The 15,787-nt window shown below is 34.0% G+C and overlaps 1 protein-coding gene across 5 annotated transcripts in view; it reads left to right on the forward strand.

Annotated features, from left to right (window-relative positions):
* PCGF5 (polycomb group ring finger 5) overlaps nt 1-15,787 on the forward strand; it is a 151,220-nt gene that overhangs the window by 30,362 nt on the left and 105,071 nt on the right. For 4 of the 5 annotated variants that reach the window (XM_051981630.1, XM_051981627.1, XM_051981626.1 and 1 more), the window contains exon 2: nt 9,550-9,655. The exons of the other annotated variant lie outside the window; for it this stretch is intronic. The gene's annotated coding sequence lies outside the window, so the exon portion shown is untranslated. The remainder of the gene's footprint in view (nt 1-9,549; nt 9,656-15,787) is intronic. 5 annotated transcript variants of the gene reach the window in all.

Here is a 15,787-nt window from a genome sequence, read left to right on the forward strand (position 1 = left end):
ATGAAAAATTTAAAATTTAGTTGGAGAGAGAAACCAAGCTCATGTATTTATCTTTATTTTCAAGGCTTTCTAATTTCATGGTTATGGGTAATCTCATCATTAATACAACACAATCTTCTGTGACTGAGTATATGCCTTGGATAGTTCTATATGGATAGAACTATATGTTCAAATTGGTGATGATTCTCTCCAAAATGAGCTAAACTGCTCCTCAAAACAAGACATCCATTTCTAGGTCTTTATTCAAAACTGTTCCATCTTAGTAAGAATTCTGCTTTTACTGAGTACTGTCTTCAGGAAACTAGGTCACCTCTGTGCCATGATGAGGTCTGTAGTTGGCCATTAATGATTGTATAGTGGACCAAGATTTGGAGAAAGGTTGACCAGGGTTCAACTTTCACCTCTGCCCCATACTCACTGTGTAACTGGACTGGTCACCCACATTTCCCAGTCCCCCAACAGCCCTCCAAGACTCTGCCATTGTAAAGCAAGGGTCTGCTTTGGTAGAGGAAGCTTCCTACTTCTTAATGGAAATTATTTCCCTGTACCAATGAAATTACAGTGCCCAGTCTAAATTCGTGTGTGTGTGTGTGTGTGTGTGTGTGTGTGTGTGTGTGTGTGTGTGTGTGTGTAAAAGAGAGAGCGAGACAGAGACAGAGAGAGAGAGAGAGAGAGAGAGAGAGAAGGAGGGGGAGAGAAAGAAAAAGAAGAAGAAAGGGAGAGAGAGAAAGAAGGAGGCAGAGGGAGAAAGAGAGAGGAAGGGACAAAGAAAGTGAGGGAGAGAGAGAGAAAAGGAGAAGGAGGGAGAGAGGGAGAAGAGAGAGAGAGAGCATGTTTTCTATGCATCTAGCTGCAGACATATTTATAGTATAGCCGTGATTATAAATAAAAGTCTCTGCTTTATAGATGAAGGAATTGAGCTTTGGCCACCTTCATGTAGCTGATAAGCCTTAAAGCAAGGAATGATACCAGAGGTGGTTCTATACCAATTCTTACCTTCTTATAAAATGACTCCCCATGCGAAAACTAGAAAATGATTACAGAGTAACACAAAGGGATGGAGTAAGGAATTGCACCTATGATTTAAGGACTCAGGATGTTTGAAGTAAAGACTGGATTGACATGGACTCATAGTTCTTAGGACTTAGAACTCAAAGTGCTTTGGGGATTATCTGGTCAAGATCTATGGGGAAACAGAGGAACGACCAGACAGGGCACAGGACTTCTAAGGACATGTGAGTAGGAAGTCTCTGTACAAGGAATGCTTTGATTCTGGATCCATATATAACATCTACAAGGGGCCAGTATTGTTCTAGCCATGGGAGACACAAGGACAAAGAATGAAACAATCCCTGCTTACAAGGAGCTTATTTTCTCCCAGATTTCAAACTCAAAATCCAATAATTGGTGCCAAAAGCCACTCTCACTTTACTGAAAGGTTGGTGGTACCATTGAAAACAATGAAAAGTTGAAGTTTGTTTTTTGTAATGGGCTTTAAAATAGTGCCACAGTTATCTGACATTGTTAAGGGATAAAGTGTATAATGGAATGAACTTTTCCTGATTTAAAAGAAAAAGGCTTAACCCTTTAAGAATCAAAGCTCATTCCATTTGGGATGGAAATTTTTACACAAACACACACACACACACATACACACACACACTCCTATGCCATTTTACAAAGTATATCATGACTAAATATGCTAAAACTTTATCTAGAAAAGCACATTTCTTGAAAAGGCTCAGAGATATTTTTTAGCATTTACATGAGCTGATATCTCATATAAAAGCTGTTCTATGCTGGTTCTCCTTATCTTCCTAAGTCCTTTTAATTAGGATTTTGAAATTTGTGTTCTTTTATGAGAGAGAGGAGGAAGTGTGGGTAACTAGAAGAGACAGATGTGATCAGGACAAGTTCAGATTTAATTAAAAAAAATTCTTCCAAGGCTAAACTTATGAAGTTTGGTTGTATAAAAACTAAGTTACAGTGGAGTTGAATGAGTATTTAAATGTACATTACAGTTGATTTTATAATTATATCAGAATGGTTTAAGGCCAAATAAACATTAGGATTTTTATTGAGAGACCTGGCTCTGATACAAAATAGGGGAAAGCAGAAAAGAGGAAAAAGTTGTGAGGGGAAATTAGGAAATTTTGGGAAAAGATGGTTTTTGAGGACTTGTTTTTGAAAAGTTAAAAAATGCAAATGATGAATAATATGTTTAGCATAACATTTTACTGATTTACTGTCTGCACTTGACAGATTTTCAGTAGATTTGTTATTTTGTTGTTGTGACTATATCTCCCTGTTGTATTGATGGCAGCCTGTCCATTTCTTCCCATGTATAGCTTTTGTTCGTTTTTCCCATAAATCTTCCATAAAGAATTTGAATGCCTAAATCTTATTTTTCAGAGATGATCCACCAAAACAAGTTGGTTGATGATAATGTTAAGGATATTCTGGAAGGAATAAATCATTGCATGGGGTAAAAATGATACAAAATACATTACTTGTTCCTAAATTAGTTGGATAACCAGAATTTTAAAGGGATGGGGGAAGGGAAGAGGAAGAAGGAGCAATGGGAGTGGAAGGGAACAAGCTTTTTATTAAGCACCTCCTACTGTCAGGTACTATACTCAGTACTAATTAGAGATACTGAGGCAGATAGAACTTAAGTGATTTGCCCAGAGTCACCCAGATGGCAAGTGACTGAGACTGTGTTTGAACTCAGATCTTCCAGTCTCCCATTCTAGCTCTTTAAGCACTATGCTACTTGGGTGTTGGGATTACATATACATCTATTTTCCTTCCTCAGTGAAGAGGAAAAAAAACCCCAAAGCTCAAACTTGATGGAATATGTTTTCTAAGGTGTCAGACTTTGTGGATATATTACATTTTAAGAATATAGTAGAAATGATTGTTAACATTTGTGCTCTAGAAACTCATTTGTAACTTGCATATTAGAGACATTAATTCTACAGACATGACGTTATGGATGGTGCCTCAGTTTGCAGTCAGCTCTGAAAACCAGTTGTATAGTTAAAATACAGTATATTTGTGGTGAAAATGAGAGTGTCACATGATTCTCCATTAATTAAATGTAACTTAAATAAGGAAATTTAACAGAAAACAGTTCTGATATTAAGTTCTGGAACTTGAAATGGCTATAATTAAGAGTGTACCAGGGAGATATAGTATTTTCATAGAGTGTGAAGCCTTTTTGTGGCTCTGGAACAGGGGTTCTTTCCTCTTTTGTATTTTAGCCCCCTTTGAGGCCTGAAGAAGCCCAGGGACCCTGCTCAGAATTATGCTTTTCAGTGAATAAAACAGAACATGTAATATACAGGAAACTAATTACATTAAGATATATTATCAAAAAATTTAAAAAATAAGCCCCAAGTTCACAGACCCTGGTAAAGGACCATTCTGATTCCAATATTGAAAGAACTTGTTCTTTGGCAGGATTGGACTTCAGCACTTAATAATGGTTTTTCTTTTTCTTGTTAGAGATGCTTCACAAGCACCACTCTTAATATTGTCAACCATAACTGCTGTAATTCTTTTATTCACAAAGAGAGAACCGTTTCCTTGAGTTAAGTGGGCAATTTGAAGGAGAAAGAGAGGGGAAGTAACTTATAAAGGAATGGGATTTATGTGAGAAAGAAATTACCTGACCTTTAATCAACTGAGCTGTGAATCCATGAAAGAGTAAGAAAAAGTGGGGACTTGTAGCATGTGCATAGTCCCTTAGGAAGAAGAAGGGAAATAATGGGGAAGAGATGTTTGAGTTTGAGTTCTTCAGCCATTGAGTTGCACACCCAGAAAAATCTTGGCTGCTTGCTATCCAACACAGATGAGGAGAGGGAAAAGGAACTAAAAGATAGTAAAAGATAAGGAAGTTTACAAAGCCTGCCAACAATTTTCACATATATTTGGAATGTCTAGAGTTTTTTAATTCTCTCTAGCCACTGACATTCAGACTTCCTAGCTACATGTACTTCAGAACTTGTGAGGATGGAATAATGGGGTGTCAGCCATGCATAGGATGATTGCCACATTGCTCCTGTAGTCTCCTATATTGTCATCGCCTGCTCAAAGATGTTGAGCCCTGATTATCTAGAGAAATAATCAATGACACCTAGAAATCATGAGTTTCTTAGTGCATTCTAGGAAATAGACCTAAAATGAATGGGGAAATATTAATTATTTAAAGATAGATACAAATATGTACATAAAATATCTAAATTGGTTTACTTATTGCCATAGAAATCAAATTATCAGAGGATTATCTTGTATCTGAAGGAAGAAAAAGCAAAGAATATTAAGAGAAATGATAATAAAGAAAAAAATGGGAAAGGAAAGGAACAAGAAACTCTAAATTTCAAGCTATACTATAAAGCAATAATCATCAAAATAATTTGGTGCTGGTAATAGAGTGACTATTTAGTCAATCACAAGGCAGCCAAAAAACATTAATTAAATGTTTCCTAAGTGCCAGCACTGCACTAATTGCCAGGTCAATGAAACAGATCATATAACATAAGGACACATACAACAGAAGATAACAAATCTAGTAGCCTAGTTTTCTGTAAGCCCAGTAGATTGCAACTTTCTTGACTGATTTCAGCAGGGACTGATTATTACCTCATTGCTTAACTTCTTGAAGTTTGTGATCTCACTTAGGGGTTTTTTGGCAAAGATACTGGCAGGGTTTGCCATTTCCTTCTCCAGGTTGTTTTATGGATGAGAAAACTGAGGCAAACAGGGTAAAGTGACTTGCCCAGGGTCATATTGTTAGGAAGAGGCTGGATTTGAACTCTGTCTTCCTGACTCTAGTCTGGCACTCTACTATAGGGTCCAAAGAGTCCAACTTTGAAAAGCAACTGAACAATGCTAAGACATTACAATAAAAGGTGCTTGATTGGTTAAACCTAAAGACCTCAGCTACTGATTTAAGAATTCTCTATTTGAAAAAAAAATGCTAGTAAAACTAGATGATAGTAGAGCAAAAAGTAGATTTAGATCAATACCTCTTGCCATGTTAAAAGTTAAGCTAGAATTGGATATATGGCATAGATATTAAAGATCTTATTATAAAGAAATTAGAGGAATAAGGAAGAAATTGCTTTTCAGATATATTTATAAGGTAGAGTTCATGAATTAAAAAGAGACAAAACCTACACAGCTAAAATAAGAACAGAAACATTTAACTGGGAAAAATATCTCCAATGGTTTTTAGTTCTCATATCCAAGTTATAACAATAAGAGGTACTACATACTCAAATAATATGGATGGACAGGTTTTTTTTTTTGTTTTTAATAACTTTTTATTGACAGAACCCATGCCAGTAATTTTTTACAACATTATCCCTTGTACTCTCTTCTGTTCCGATTTTTCCCCTCCCTCCCTTCATCCCCTCCCCCAGACGACAAGCAGTCCTATACATGTTAAATAGGTTACAGTATATCCTAGATACAATATATGTGTGCAGAACCGAACAGTTCTCTTGTTGCACAGGAAGAGTTGGATTCAGAAGGTATAAATAACCCAGGAAAAAAAACAAAAATGCAAGCAGTTTATATTCATTTCCCAGTGTCCTTTCTTTGGGTGTAGCTGCTTCTGTCCATCCTTGATCAATTGAGACTGAGTTAGATCTCTTTGTCGAAGAAATCCACTTCCATCAGAATACATCCTCATATAGTATCGTTGTTGAAGTATATAATGATCTCCTGGTTCTGCTCATTTCATTTAGCATCACTTCATATAAGTCTCGCCAGTCCTCTCTGTATTCATCCTGCTGGTCATTTCTTACAGAACAATAATATTCCATAACGTTCATATACCACAATTTACTCAGTCATTCTCCAATTGATGGGCATCCATTCATTTTCCAGCTTCTAGCCACTACAAACAGGGCTGCCACAAATATTTTGGCACATACAGGTCCCTTTCCCTTCTTTAGTATCTCTTTGGGGTATAAGCCCAGTAGAAACACTGCTGGATCAAAAGGTATGCACAGTTTGATAACTTTTTGAGCATAGATCCAAATTGCTCTCCAGAATGGCTGGATGTGTTCACAATTCCACCAACAATTCAATGTATCGGTGTCCCTGTTTTCCCACATCCCCTCTAACATTCCGCATTATCTTTCCCTGTCATTCTAGCCAATCTGACAGGTGTGTAGTGGTATCTCAGAGTTGTCTTAATTTGCATTTCTCTGATTAATAATGATTTGGAGCATATTTTCATATGGCTATAAATAGTTTTAATGTCTTCGTCTGAGAATTGTCTGTTCATATCCTTTGACCATTTATCAATTGGAGAATGGCTAGATTTCTTATAAATTAGAGTCAATTCTCTATATATTTTGGAAATGAGGCCTTTATCAGAACCTTTGACTGTAAAAATGTTTTCCCAGTTTATTGTTTCCCTTCTAATCTTGTCTGCATTAGTTTTGTTTGTACAAAAACTTTTAAACTTAATATAATCAAAATTTTCTATTTTGTGGTCAATAGTGATCTCTAGTTCTCCTTTGGTCATAAATTCCTTCCTCTTTCACAGGTCTGAGGGGTAAACTATCCTATGCTCTTCCAATTTATTTATAATCTCATTCTTTATGCCTAGATCATGAACCCATTTTGACCTTATCTTGGTGTATGGTGTTAAGTGTGGGTCAGTGCCTAGTTTCTGCCATAATTTCCAATTTTCCCAGCAATTTTTGTCAAATAATGCGTTCTTATCCCAAAAACTGGGGTCTTTGAGTTTGTCAAACACTAGATTATTAAAGTTATTGGCTGTTTTGTCCTTTGAACTTAACCTATTCCATAGATCAACTAGTCTATTTCTTAGCCAATACCAGATGGTTTTAGTAACCACTGCTTTATAATATAATTTTAGATCTGGTACAGGTAGGCCACCTTCATTTGACTTTTTTTTCATTAATTCCCTTGAAATTTTTGACCTTTTGTTTTTCCATATGAACTTTGTTATTTTTTCTAGGTCATCAAAATAGTTTTTTGGGAGTCTGATTGGTATAGTGCTAAATAAATAGATTAGTTTAGGTAGTATTGTCATCTTTATTATATTTGCTCAGGATGGGCAGTTTTTTAAAGGAAGACATTTAAGCTATCCTATGAAAAAGTGCTCCAAATCACTAATAATTAGAAGAAATGCAAATTAACATTACTCTTAAAGTTCTGCCTTTTACCCTCAAGTTGGCACAGATAAAGGAAAATGACAAATGTTGGAGAAAGTAAAGGAGAAAGGAAAGCAAAGAGGGGAGCAATGAAAAGAATTGAAAGAGTTGTTAAAATTTGCAGGGCATGTTCCAAGGCAAGATGCTTCTTGATGTGACCATAGAGTAGGCAGTAAATGGCATAGTTTGACTCCATTTAGGTTCCAACACATCATTATTGAAAAGAGATAGAGTAAGAATTGGGGAAATGAAAAAGGGGAAGAACTAGTAGACTTGACCCAGTAAATACAGAGCAAATGTATTTTAAAGGTACTTAAGGATTGATTTTAAAATGCCTTATAAAGCATCCTTAAAGAATTGAGAAAATAACAGAAATGATTTTTTAAAAAGGGGATTGTAAGAATCACAGCCCATCAATAACTTCTGGCTCACAAATATAATTTCTCTTAATTTTTTTGAAAGTATTCTGTGAATATATTGAAGATATCCTTGATGAAAATAGACGAATGGAACAAGCAGGCTTTTGAAGATGATTGTTTAAAGTGGACATATCTTCATTCACACAATTGCTGAGAGGTGTAATGATAATACAAGGTCCCACTGGGTATATTCTTTTAGGCTACTAGGTAGCACGTTGTAGAGAGGTTTGGGCTTGAAGTCAGGAATAACTGATTAAAAGTTAGTCTGTAGGCACTTATTAGCTATATGACTCTGGGCAAATAATTTTACCACTGTCTGCCTCAGTTTCATAGACTTTAAAATGGGGATAGTAATAATACAGACTTCCTGGGATTATTGTGAGAGTCAAATGAGAAAATGTTTTTAAAGCACTTAGCACAGTGCCTGGCACATAGTAGGAACTTAATAAATGCTTGTTCCTTTCCCTTTTATTGCAAAGAAAAGGCATTAGACCTAAATGCCAACAACCTGTGCCCTTCCTCGTGTGTTAAGATCATTCAAAATTCCTTTTGAACTTTGTTCACTGCCTGTATCACTATTAAGCAAAGTATACAAAAGATCTGTTCCTCAATCTGTTGATGTTCTGGAGAATTTCCTAGGCAGAGTCCAAAGAGAAAGGAGTGGCTTAGGTATAGCTGGTGATGTTCTATCTTAAATGCTTTTGATTATGCTAATTATAACAAACCTGGAGTTCTATAAGGCACTCCTAAGAGAGATCCACAAAAACTCCCCACTGTAACAACCCACTTTGGAAAAACCTATGATGATACTGTGTAATTAAACAAACAAGCACTGCTTGTGGTCAATGAGATCCAAAATAGAAGAGAAAGAAGATAATCAGTATAGATCTTAAGATCAAATTAAATAATGTGTATAAATTTTGGCTCATAACATTCTTTGAAAAATTGAGCCACCTATTCAGTAATTCTCTAAACCCATATCTTTGAAAAATTGAGCAGTCAATATTCAGTGATTCTCTAAACCCATTTTTGAACTGATACCAAAACCAATTTATTTGATAGATTGCAAATAGTGATATAAAAGATATTTAGAAGGACATATATGATTAGAAAAGCAGATAGGTTAGTCATCTATTAAGATCAAGGTATAAACAAAAAACAAAAAACAAAAACAAAAAAAAAAAAACAACCTTTTTTTTAAAGCCAGAAGTTTCCCTTGTGTTAGGTAGATTCTCTATGGTGGATTTAAGGGAAGAATCAGTGTGGCCCAAGGCATGGATAACTTGGAATCTATACTATTGAGAAAAGCACCTGTAGCAATAAGATTATGGATCCATATTGCATGTGGTCAGAGAATCACTGATTTGGAATTGGCAGGACCTTTAGAGGTAGTATAGCCATTTCATTTTACTGAAGAGAAAAATTGAAAGCCATGGAGGTTAAATGCCCTGTCCAAATCACAGGAACTTGTATATGTCTTTTATTGATGGCAAATAGGCAGCCTTATCTAGTGGATGCTGGACTTGGAAATCAGGAAGACCAGAGTTCAAATCATACCTCCTCTTTACTAACTAAATGAGTTAACTCATTTTGCTCATTGTAAAATAGAAATAATAACAATATCCCCTTCTAAGGAGTGTTATGAATATCAAGTGAGGCAATCTATAATATGTACTTTGAAATCACAAAGAATTATTTGTAAACATTACTTCTATTACTATTACAAAATAATAAATTATAAACCCCTTGAACACAGGGAATATATCGTTTTCTTGTTAGTTTAATTTATTTAGATTTTTTCTTTGGTAAGCTATTTGATTTTACTAATTATACATTATCTACTATATACATTTGCATTTAATACAGGTGCTGATATAATTTAAACATACCTTTTTATTTTGTTTTTATTTTTTATTTTCCCCTAATTTTGTTAGGAATGAATTGAAATTCCTGGTAGATGAGAACTTTGAGTGGGTGGATACCAAAAAGAATGCTGTGAAGGTGGTAGAAGGACCACCAGAAGTCAGAGGACAAGAGCTGGTATGAAATTTTTATTCACTTTAGTTTTGTAGTTAAATCCTTTCAATGGAAACTGCCCCTATTGTGTTTTATTTATGTTGTTAAGTTATTGTTAGAGGATGGCTTAATTCTGTGTGGATATACATATGATCTAAAAAGAAGGCAGGAATCCCAGAACGAGTTGTTTTCATTTCTGCCATTGCATTCAATGTTACTCAAAGAGAATACAACTCTTGGAAAAACATTTATAATAAGCTCTGGTATGGTACTACCCCATATATATGAATTATGGCAGATGCTGAGGGCATTGCTGCATTTAGAGCCTAAAGAAGCCAACACTGTTGTTCTATGAGCCTCCTCTCTCTACTGTTGGAATACTTGTGAGACCTTTCCAAGTCTTAGCCCCTCCCACTTCCTGGAGCTTTCTCCTCTCATCCCCACAAATGCCTTCATGGGAAGAGTTGTGACTGCAGCCCTCCCCGTTATGAGAAGCCACCTTTTGATCCTTGGAACAAAAAGTGGGGAAATGCTTCATGGGAGTGCAGAAATGTTCTTGGCCTCCTTGGAACTTGGAAAATATTTCCAGTAGCAGCAGTATCAGCAAACAAATATTTGTGTAGAGAGTATCTATACTGCATGGTCTATGAGAGAGTGATAATTTGATTTGGAAGTTTGCTTGGGAGAAGAAATGCTGAGTTAGGAATTAAACCTGAGAAGAAACATGGAATGCTGGTTACCCTGAAGGATCAGGTTTATTTCTCATGAGATGTTTCCTTTTCATAAAAAGAGAGGATCAGATTGGGGGAATCTTTGAATTTTTTTCTTGCTTTGATATTACATGAGTTTTTATTGAGCTTGAGTGGGTGGAAAGATGTATATACATAAAGACATCCAGCAAGTATTTGAAACTCCATTATGTTCAACAAATATGTTAAGAGCTTGCTCAAGTCAAGTCAAATCAAAAAGTATTAAGTGCCTACTATGTGCATTGTACTATGCTAAGCATTGGGGATACAAAGAAAGGAAAAAAAACTTAATTGTTGTTTGAAAACACAAAGAATTATTTGTGAACTTTACTTCTATTAAGTTGTTTTAATTTAATTAAAAAATTTTTGAGTTCCAGATTTTCTTCTTTCCTTCCATTTCTTGAAAAGTCAAGAAAGATATCAATTATACATGTGAAATCATGTCAAACATTTCCATATTAGTCATATTGCAAAAAAAAGCAAGAAAAAGAATGTTTAAGAAATATGCTTCAAACTGCAGTCACATCTTTTTGAGGAGATGGATAGCATTTTTCATCAAAAGTCTTTTGAAATTGTTTTGGATCATTGTATTGATCCAAATAACTAAGTTATTCTTAGTTGATCATTATATACTATTACTATTCTATGTACAATGTTCTCTTGATTCTGTTCACTTTACTTTGTATCATCAGTTCATATAATTCTTCCCAGAGTTTTCTGAAATCATGCTGTTCTCATTTCTTATGGCACAATCATAATCTATAACTTGTTCAGTTATTTACTAATTGATGGTATCCCCTCAATTACTAACTCTTTACCACCACAAAAAGAAGTACTTAATCATTTTTGTACAGATTTTTTTTTCCCAAAAGAATTCTTTGGGATACAGCAAGTAGTGATATTGCTGAGTCAATGAGTATGCATAGTTTTATAGCCCATTGAGCTAACTTCTAAATTACTCTGCACAATGGCGAGAGTAGTTTGCAACTCCACCAGGAGTATACATTAGTACCCCTCTTTTTCCGCATCTCCTCCAACATATGTCATTTTCCTTTTCTATCATGTTAGCCAATCTGAGAGGGATGAGGTGATATTTCAGAGTTGTTTTAATTTGCATCTCTAATCAAAGGTATTTTAGAGCACTTCTTCATATGCCTATAGCTAACTTTGATTTTTTTCATCTGAAAACAGTCTCTTCATATACTTTAACCACTTATCAATTGGGGAATGACTTAAATTATTTACTACTGGACATTGTGTACCTAATCTATTTCAGTGATCCCCACTCTTATTTCTTAGCCAGTACTAGATTGTTTATATGATTATTATTACTTTGTCATACAGTTGGAGATTGAATAGGCCATCTTCCTTCACATTTTTTAATTGATTACTTTGGTATTCTTGATCTTTTGCTCTTCAAGATCAATTAATTTTTTTTTTTTTTTTTGCTCTTTAAAATAATTTTTGGTAGTTAATTGGTGTGACACTATTTTTTTATTTGCAGTTATTTTAAATGGAATTTCTCTTTCTATTTCTTCTTGCTGGACTTTGTTAATATGTAAAAATGCTGATGATTTATGTGGTTTTATTTTATATCCTAGGGTAGTTAGATGGCACAGTGGATAGATAGAGTGTAGGACCTAAATTCAGGAAGACTTCTTTTGAGTTAAAATCTGGCCTCAGACACTTACTAGCTGTGTGACTCTGGGCAAATCAGTTAATTGTTTGCCTCAGTTTCCTCATCTGTAAAATGAGCCAGAGAAGGAAATGGCAAACCGCTGCAATATCTCTGCCAAAGAACCTCAAATGGGGTCATGCTGAGTCAGATATAGTTGAAACAACTGAATAACAAATTATGTGAATTACAACTCTGCTAAAGTTGTTAATTGTTTCAGTTGAACTAGGGTTCTCTAAGTCTACTATACCATCATATCATCTGTAAAGACTGATAAGTTTTGTTTCTTCATTATCTGTTCTTCAGTTTCTTTTACTTGACTATTGCTAGTGCCTCTGATTGGGTTGCGAATAATAATAGTGATAATGGGCATCCTTGTTTCACTCCTGACTATTGTGAGGGCCTCTGACTTATACCTGTTATAGATAGTTGCTGATGATTTTAGATAGATATTATGGGCATTCCTTGACACTCATGAATCTTACACTCTGTTTTGGTTGGTCACAAGTTGGTCATCAGTAATCAAATGGGAACTTTTGGAGATTTGTTACATACTACTTAAAATTATAGATGATGAATTTATGTAAAGAAAACTTAAAAAAGAATTGAGAAAGTCACCAATGCATAAATGTTATATATCATTAGTCTGCTTTAGAAATTACCACCATGGGTATACATCCACAGGTTTATTATAAATAGTTAACTTTTTGAGAAAAGTTTCATTCCATTAAGTAGCTGTAGGTTACTCATACTCATTCTCTTAGGAAATGCCTGCTCTTTGCTTTTCTCCTATTTAGACTCAATCATGTGATTCTCCCCACAGTGATCTTTGTATCTTGTGCTTTTAGTAGGAGAAGGAAATCCACGAAGCAGTTGCTACAGCTACATTGGCCTCTGCAAGGGCTGCAGTGTATAAGATGTTGACTTTTTTTGCATAGAAATGGCAACTTTTGGGGGGGTCCAGATCATTGTTTTACTTGTTTCATATTTGAAATAAGTATGATAATAATTATTAAAAATGAAGATTGGGGCATAGTTATTGCTGTTTTTTCACATTTGCAGGGGTTTTGTACTCCTAATTCTACAAATTTTGAGGAATGACTGTACTTAACATTTTAAGGAAATCTTCACTTATTATGCTTTTGAGTGTTTTTAATGAGTTGTATTTAGTCAAAAGCTTTTTTTTGGATTTATTGAGATATTCATATGATTTTTGATGTTGTTATTGATATGATCAATTGTGCTGACAGTATACCTAACATTGAATTAGTCCTGTATTCCTGGTATAAATCGCACATGGTCATAGAGTGTGATCTTTATGCTATATTGCTGTAAACTCCTTGCTAGTATTTTATTTAAAATTAGGAAATTGGTCTACAGTTTTCTATTTCTGGTTTTCTTCTTCCTGGTTTAGGTATCAGAACCATCTTTGTGTCATAAAAAGAATTTGGAGTATTCCTTTATTGCTTAATTTTCCAGATTTTTTCTTATGGAGCTCATTGATGGATTTGTTTTTTTTTTCCTAAGATAGGGTCATTTAAGTATGCTATTTCCTAACCTGTTAATCTTGGCAATTAGTTTTTTAAACTGTTCATTCATTTCACTTAGATTTAAGTTAGATTTATTGACATGTAATTGGGCAAAATCTTCCCTAATTGCACTAATTTCATTTTAATTCATTCATCAATTAATTCATTAATTTCCATTTTCATTTTTGATACTGGTAATTTTATTTTTTTCTTAATTTTTTAAAAATTCAAGCTAATCAGTGATTTATCTATTTTATGGGGTTCCCCCCATAAAATCAGTTCTTAAGTTTTATTAGTTGAGTAGAGTTCTTTTACTTTTGATTTTGTTAATATATCCTTTAATTTTTAGGATTTCCAATTTGGTATTTAATTGAAAAATGTAAATTTATTCTTTTTCTATTTTTTTTAGTTACATGCTAAATTCCTAAATCCACTATTTCTCTACTTTCTTGATTGAGCATTTAGAGATATAAATTTTCCTCTTGATTGCTGCTTTACATGCATCCCATAAATTTTGGTATGTTATCTCATTGTTGTTATTTTCTTTAATGAAATTATGTATTGTTTCCATGATTTGTTTTTTGACCCACTCATTACCTAGGATTATATTATTTCATCTCCAATTAATTCTTATTCTGTGTTTTCATAGTCTTTTACTAACATAATTTTTAGTGTATTATGATATGAAAAGGATCCATATAATATTTTGCTTTTCTGTATTTGGTTGTGAAGCTTTTATGCTCTAATACATGTCAGTTTTGGTGAAGGTGTCATATATAGTTAAGAATAGGGTGTATTCCTTTCTAGTTCCATTCAGTTATTTCCAAAAGGCTCTCATATACAATTTTTCTAAAATTCTGTTCACCTTATTAACTTATTTCTTATTTTTTATGGTTAAGTTTATCTAGTTCTTAGAGGAGAAAGTTGAGGCTCCTCACTAGTATAGTTTTATTGTCTTTTACCTTCTATAACTCTTTTAACTTCTTTAAGAATTTGGATGCCATGTTGTTTGGTGCTTATGTGTTTAGTATTCAATATATTTAGTAATATTTTTTCATTGTTTATGGCTTAGCAAAATATAGTTTCCTTATCTTTTAATTAGGTCTGTTTTTGCTTTTGCTTTGTCTGAGATCATGATTGCTACCCCTGCCTTTTTTACTTCAGCTGAAGCAATATAGATTCTGCTCCAGCCTCTTATTTTTATTCTATGTGTGTCTCTCTGTTTCAAGTATGTTTCTGTAAATAATTTCTGGATTCTGATTCATTCTATCTGCTTCCATGTTATGAGTGATTTCATTCCATTAACATTCACAATTTTGATTTGATTACTAACTCTGTATTTCCCTCCATACTATTTTTTTTCCCCACTTATCTTTCTTTTTCTCTTTTTACCTTGTTTTCTCAAAATGCTTTTGCTTCTGACCACTGCTTTCTTGCCCTAATCCTGAAAAAGTTCTTAGGAATTACAAGTATCAACTTCCCATATGAAAATGTAAACAGTTTAACCTTATTCCATCTCTTACAATTTTTCTTTCCTGTTTACCTCTTTTATGCTTCTCTTGAGTCATATTTGAAAGTCAGGTTTTCTAGTCAGCTCTGGTCCTTTCATAAAAAATGCTTAAAAGTCTTCTGTTTATTTAATTGTTCACTCTGTAGGATTATATAGTATTTAGTTTTGCAGAGTACATTTTTCTTGGTAGTAATCCTAGCTTCTTTGCCTTCTCGAACATTATATTCCAAATTCCATAATCCCCAAATTCCACATTCCTTTAATGTGGAAGCTGTTAAATCTTGTGTGATCTTGACTGTGGCTCCATGATATTTGAATTGTTTCTTCTTGATTGTTTTACAGTAGTTTTTCCTTGACCTGAAGCTATGAAATTTAACTATAATATTCCTGGGAATTTTCATTCCAGAAGTGATTAGTGGATTTAAAATTTTCTATTTTACCCTCTTATTTTAGGATATCAGGACAGTTTTCCTTAATAACTTGTTGAACTATAATGTCAAGGCTCTTTTTTTGATTATGACTTCAAGGTCATACAGTTAATTCTTAAATTATTTCTCCTTGATCTATTTTCCAGGGCAATTGTTTTCAGATATTTCATATTTTTTCTTTTTTCTCTTTTTGACTTTAGTTTATTGCTCCTTGATGTCTCATGGAGTCATTATATTCCACTTTCCCAATTCTAATTTTTAAGGA

This window comes from Antechinus flavipes, chromosome 2 (genome assembly GCF_016432865.1).
Source record: "Antechinus flavipes isolate AdamAnt ecotype Samford, QLD, Australia chromosome 2, AdamAnt_v2, whole genome shotgun sequence".
NCBI classification, from domain to species: domain Eukaryota; kingdom Metazoa; phylum Chordata; class Mammalia; order Dasyuromorphia; family Dasyuridae; genus Antechinus; species Antechinus flavipes.